This window comes from Nelumbo nucifera, chromosome 1 (assembly GCF_055504915.1).
Source record: "Nelumbo nucifera cultivar China Antique chromosome 1, China Antique-T2T, whole genome shotgun sequence".
NCBI lineage: Eukaryota > Viridiplantae > Streptophyta > Magnoliopsida > Proteales > Nelumbonaceae > Nelumbo > Nelumbo nucifera.
The window spans coordinates 174,212,260-174,219,252 of NC_142649.1; the positions used below are offsets into that span (position 1 = coordinate 174,212,260).

General features: G+C 36.0%; 1 pseudogene; it reads right to left on the reverse strand.

Moving 5' to 3' along the window:
* Nucleotides 1-476: 476 nt before the first annotated feature.
* Nucleotides 477-1,728, reverse strand: LOC104596634 (zinc finger protein CONSTANS-LIKE 5-like; annotated as a pseudogene).
* Nucleotides 1,729-6,993: the final 5,265 nt, after the last annotated feature.

The following is a 6,993-nucleotide window of genomic DNA, read 5'->3' on the forward strand; positions in this document are numbered from 1 at the left end:
CCTCTAGAAAAATCATCTACTATTGTCAAGAAATAATGAGCACCACAAGAAGCTGCAGTTCTATAAGGACCCTATAAATCACAATGAATTAACTCAAAAATATCGGATGCTTTATTATTACTAGAAACAAACTCTTCTCGACATTGTTTAGCTCGGAAGCATACATCACAACCCTTAATACTGTCATCCTTATTATTTTTAGTACTAACAAAAGGCAGCAACTTAACAATTTTATGAGAAGGATGCCCTAACCTTTGATGCCAAATATCACACGTCTTGCTCTCTGTAGTCTTCATAGCTCTTGCTGATGCAATGCTCCGGAAATAATAGAGTCCCTCTCGCTGCTCACCCGCTCCAATCAGCATCCTCATAGTTCGGTCCTGTATCTATTAGTGAACTGAACAACACAATTCGACTCCTCAATCAATTGCGACATAGAAATTAAATTGCAATTCAAACTAGGCACATATAAAACATTAGTCAGTTTCAAATGATCGTCCAGCGCAACTGTGCCTTCTTTCTCTGCTATTGTCGCTTTTCCATCTGGCAGCCCGACAGAGCATGGAATGACGTTCTTTATGTCTCTCATCGACTCGAGGCTTCATGTCATATGATGAGAAGCCCCCTGTGTCTATTATCCACTCCGACAATTTTCGCTTACCACTTCGTTGTTGACTCCCCTTTTTCTGTGTGTTCAAAAGGTTGAGTAACATGTTCCACTGCTCACTACTTAGTCCATTTAACCCAGTTTTGATTGCATCGATTGATTCTCCTTGAAACACATTGCCTTGTGCAGAGACTTTGGCTGTATTGGCCCTGACTTGGCCGCCATGACCTTTTCCTCCTGCCCCTGCTCCGTGATTCCCCCCGCTTGCTTCCACTCCGCCTTTCCGTTCGAACGGATTCGTTATATCCGATACCGCGTTGCTGTTCCCGTCGGGCACTACTCCAACGTCCAACGACGACGAAGAGACGCTCTAGCTAATTGTTGGATTGGTGTAGCCGTAAGAAGGCTTGGATCGACAGAAACCCATATCGAAGCAGCGATCGGAGGTGTTCATCAGTGGTGGCGGAGAGGGTTTCATATGCACAGGAACTACACTATCAGCATTGGCGCTGTTCTGGTGGTGACACCTCGTCTCCATGGACGACCCGTAGTCGAGATCGAGATAAGGATCCATGTTGGAGAAGAAATAGTCGCCTGACTTCAAATTGGGTGTTTCCATGAGTTTGGTAGGGTTTGGGTTTGGAAGTAACCAAGAAGCAGCTTCGGCCTCCTCGCGGCTTGTCTTCCTCTTTGTCGTTATGATCGTCATCGTTGTCCGAGGACTTGAGGAGACCATCAGGAACAAGGAGGTTGGCTATGTTAGATTTCATGGCAGAGGCAGCCGATTCGTAGAACGAAACGATAGGAATTCGCTCGTGCCGCCGGGTGAGTGGGTTTGCCGAGTGGATGTCTTGGTCGTAAGTAACGCAGAGGGCAGCAACGTCAGTCTTACAGGTGACACTGGTCGGGGCTTGCTCACAGACCTCACACATCCAAACCCGCTCGTGCTGGGAGGCGAGCTTGTTCGCGCCATGAACCTTGGCGTCGCAGTTGAAGCAGAGGAATGCCGAGTCTGCCTGGCAGAACAGTAGGGTTGACGCCGATTTGCACGAATCACAGGGCTTTGCCGACAAGCTCCAACTCGCCGGGTATCCCTTGCCGCTTTCGTCGTCGATGACCATCTCTCTCTTCTTCATCTTCTTTTTCTTCCTCTCTCTCTCTCTCTGTGTGTGACTTTCAGTTGGCTCTGATACCATGTAAATACCTGAGCTTTTCTGGTTTATGCTTTTCTGTCTATTATTCATTGAGAATTCAAATATATATACATGAATACAACCACCCAACTTCTAAGCTTATGGCAACTAGAACTCCTAAGTTTACAGGGACTCAATCTTTCCTATCCTATCTGTACTATTCATGATAAGGAAAGAAGATGTATACAAAGAGGATATATACATGAACGGACTCCTAATCCTAACATTAAACCACGGGCCACTATGCTATGGGATGAGATGAAAATGCCTCAATAGGCTGAAAAAGTTACGAAAATGAGCCTCAATGGACGGAATTAGGATCAACAAGTTGGAGTTTTTTGATTTCTTCATCTAATATTCATTTTGGTCAAGATAATTGCAAAGTGTCTGGAGAGCAGACAGGGGTTGTCCAACAAGAGTCGGATTTGAGCACAACCAAGGTTGGTGGCAATTTCCGTCAATCTTGGCCGGCGGTGAATTTTGCAAATTGTAATACCATAGGTCTAGTGGGTGATGGCATTATATTGTAAAACCTCAACAACAGGTAGTTCAAATTAAGCAGGATGCACATGAGATTCACTGACCTTACTACGAATTTGATCTTCCACCTTTATTTCTGAAAAAATAGGGTTATTTACTTTTATATACCTTATACAAAATCAGAATATATAAAGTGAAAATAAGGAATCAAAAGGCATTCATCTATGAAATGTGATTAGAGATTTCATATGATCGAGACGACGATGATAATTGAAAAAAGGCTTTGATGAGGATGATAACAACGATGAAATTAATGTGTTTTGTTAAAGGAAAACTGTTTGAATCCATCTGTGTGACTGACTGAGACTTTACCTACATTTCCCCCATTATTTGAGCACAAATTCACAAGGAATACTTTCCTTGTCTAAAAGAAAAACAAAGTTTCCTTTGTCCTTTCTGCAATTGCAATGCATTTAGCCCAACGCTAAAACCATGATATTTAAAGCATTAATTCGATCGATGCATTGGCATGAAGCCCCTCCCATTTCTTTCTCCTCTCCTCTGCCGAGTACCAACCCAGAAGTTTTCTATTAGCGGTGACAAGAAATCAACCGGCGGTCATCAATCACTGTATTCTTTCTTCTTCTTCTTTTTAAGCATGTGATCACGGAAGTACATGTTTCAATGCTGGGCATCATGTTTGGCTAGCTGCTTGGCACACCATAACTTCTCTCAACCCTTGAAGAAACCCTCAATCTACCCTATTAGGAGAATACCTGAATCGGTTGAAGTAAGTTGCGATGAGGTTACTTGCGATGAGGTGCATCCTATGGGTTTGGCTAGTGTGCTGGAAAAGGTCTAATTTACAAATTCATCTGGTTAAAAGTGAATTTTGCAAATTCAAGGGATTGTCGAGGAAAGAGAAACGACCGAGAATGACCTCTGATTCTTTCTTTGACTAATCAACAGAGCATTAAGTTAGGATGGTGTCTTTGTTCTATGCCGGGTCAAGCAATATTCAAGGGGAATGGACTATGCTTTAGCAACTACAATTCTACTTTAGTTTGGACAATAAAGATAGCTTTATTATGGGGTTGGGAGGTTAACAGGAAGCTTAATTAAAAAACTCTTGATCAACAACTGACTTTTCTTCAAGCATACTTTTGGGTCTCTAAGAGGAAAAAAACTTTTCCTTCTTCTGCAGATAGACAGTCTTAAAAGGACTAATCACTCTCTTATAAGTAAGCATTTCAGGTAAGGGAAGGAGAAATGGGGGAAGCAAATATTTTATTTACAGAAGTAGTCGAAACTATAAAATGGGCTGCTCTATGTACCCCTTTGAAAGGGATCAGGCCAGACGTAATTTAGTGTGTCTTTGAATGACATGGAAACAAAATGGGATAGAGACTATGTATAATGACGCAAGGATGTTCTCGATGAAAACAGAAGTAGGGTAAAGAGCATTGCCTCCCTACTCCGGAAGCTACATTTAAACTGACGAGGGTGCCCCAATATCAAAGCCGGCATTGTTGTCTCTGAACTTGGTAGGTTTGCCGCTTAAAAGATGTAAACGGTTTTAAGAGGTATTTCAGATATGATAAGGAATTTGGGCTAAATCACAAGGCTTTCTAAATTCTGAATCTTCGAGAATAACCTCTTTTGAAAAAGAACATCAATTATATCATTGTGCACCATTATCTCATATTTTGCTTATTCTCATATGTCCTAACTTTGGCATCTCCCTATCCTCTATTTTTCTTTCTTTTTTTTTTTTGAATTTTGGATTTTCCCCTTTCTTTTTATTTTAACCTTTTTTGATATTTTGGATTTTACTTCCACCTCTCTTTTTTTTTTTTGAATTTTCTTTGTTTTCTCATATCTTGACTTGTTTCCCTTTTTATGTTTTAGGATTTCCTTGTTTTTTTCTTTGAATTTTGGATTTTTTATCCCTTTTGGTATTTTGGATTTTTTGTTTTGTTTTGCACTTTAGATTTTCCCCTTTTTTATTTTGTATCTTTCTTTTCTTTTGAGTTTTGAACTCTTTTGTTTTTGAATTTTAGGTTTTTTTTGCACATTGGATTTTCTCCTTCGTTTTTTTTTGAACTTTGGCTTTTCTTCTCTTTTTTTTTGTATTTTGATTTTTCCCTTTTTATGGATTTCATATTTCCCTTTTTTGTATTTTATGGGTTTTTATATTTTGCGTATTTCCTTTTCTTATTTTTCTTGCATTTTTCTTATTATTGGATTTTCCCTTTTTCTTTTTTTTTTTTTGCATTTTCCTTGGATTTTGGAATTTTCCATTTTTTTTGTATTTTGTGTTTTGGCCTTTTGACTTTCAATATCTTTTCATTTTTATTTACTTTCGGACTTTTATCTTACTTTTATTAACAGAACATTTGTCATTCTTTTGTTTTTTTTTTGTATTTTTGTATTTTTGTATTTTTGTTTTTTTACTTTTTTCTCTTTCTTTTTTTGTTTGTTTCATGTTATCATTGTATACAGATCCCACATTTTACAATTTAGTTAATACTTATATATTATCTCTCTTTTTTCTATTTTTGACTCTTTGATTAATCTAAGGTGATTATATTTGTTTTTTTATTTTGAATTATTTTATTTTTGTTTTTTAATTTTTAATTAATTTGTGTGTTTTTGTTTTTTTTTTATTTTTTTATTTTCTTTTTCTCTTGTTTTTATTCCCTTTAGATCTTTAATTCTTGGTTATTTTTATATATTTTTGCTATAATTAATTACCCTAAAGAAATATTCAGAATTTCTCTTATTTAGATGATTTTGTTTATTTTTGTTCTCTTTCTTATTCGTTTTTTATTTAATTTCCTTTATTTTCTTCTTTTTTATTTCTATTCCCTTTTCTTTTTCTTCTACATTTGCTGATTTTTTTGAACTTCTTATTTGATTTTATTTTGATTTTCCAAATATTTATAATTGTTATATTATGCTTTTATTTCATTTTGTTTTTTCTAACACATCACTTTATTCTTGTAATTTTCAGAAATTTGTTTGGTTTCTTTTTTATGTGTTTATTTTTTTTTTAATTTTTTTGTTTTCTTTACATTTTTTCATTTCTTTTTCATTTTCTTTTTTGTTTTCTTTTTCTTCTCTATCTCTTTGTTTTTCTTTTGTGTTTCTATTTTCGTTGATTTTTTAATCTCTTATTTGATTTTTTTTTTAATTTTTCATACATTTGTAATATTTTGTTTTCGATTATAATTTTTTTGCCTTTTATTTTATTTTTTGACACTTTACTTTATTTTTGTATTTTTTAGATTTTTTATATTTTTTGTTTTCTTTACATTTTTTATATATTTATTCTTTTTATTTTTCATTTTCCTATTTAAAAAATTCCCCTTTAATTTTCTCTTTTTGATTTTTTTTTGGATTTATTATTATACTTTTTTTTTACTTTTTATTTGATTTTTAATTTTTTGGGAATTTTGGTTGTTTCATTTATCTATAGTTGTGCTTAACCAAACCTTATGCCCCTTTTGTATTCAAATTTTTTTTACTATTTTTTCTTTCTTTTTTTTGATGTTATATTTTTTTATTTTTTTGGACTCTTGATTTTTTTATTTAATCTTAACATTTTTTATCCTTTTTTTATACTTTCAATTTTGTATTATTATTTGATGTGGGTCCCACAAGGGGCATGCAATCAAGTAAAGTTGAGGTGGCTAACACCCTAACTAACTAGGTTGACACGTGGAGTGTAATGCATGAAGTTGGGGAATGACACCTAGATCCATGGCTGAGATCACTAGTCTGCATACCTCCACTCATATGGGCTTCTCAGGTTGATGACTGGCTGAGAGCTTTCTACCGACCTCACTGGGTTCCTAGTCCCAATGGCCCAAGTGTACCAGATTCTATCGTAATAGGACGATGGGATGCTAAATTTAAATGCGAGATGATGTGTGTAGTGTGAATGAGCAGATAAAGAGATAACAGGCATAAAGCAATAAAGAACTATCAAATAAACAACAAGATAGTAGTTATTATTCTAAGAGAAGGAAAACAACATAGAAGCATGCAATATATACAAAAATGGCAATTAAGCCAAATGGGCCCATGTGGGCCCCACCTATGGTCCAAGAACTCCCTAGTGGAGTCACCATTCTGTGAGCATCGGAAAATAGCTCACTTGCCACTTGGGTTGGAATGGAGTCGCCACCCATCAAGTAGATGAAAAGGAGGCGATAGGACCTCTAGGATTTACATCGGGAAGAATTTTTGAGTGAGCATAATCACTCAGAAGGGAGAGGGAAGGGGTTAGGCACCCCTCTCCCGGGTCCAATAGGTGGGGCCCACATGGTGTTTTAAGTGAGCATAATCACAAATACATGATTAATAAAAAGCAACAATGATAAAGAAAAAACAAACTAAAATAAACCAACAAAGAAGACCTATTTAATTTATTTAGTACTTTTTTCTTTTCCTTTTTTTATTGTTTCTTTTAAATTTTAATTTGAATGGGACACCTGCATCCTTTTTCAGCTCGGAAAGATGTTCCCTTCCATACTCGCAGACCAATCCCTTTTTGAATGTAGGGCCTGAGCAAAAGGGTGGAAAATTGCTCCCTTACTCCGTTTCCATTAGAGCCCCACCTTCGAACTCAGTAGAATGATCTGAAGAGAGTGGAAGTTCAAACCTCTCGGTCCGTTAAAAAATGCTTAGATTTGAAATTAACGAGAAGAC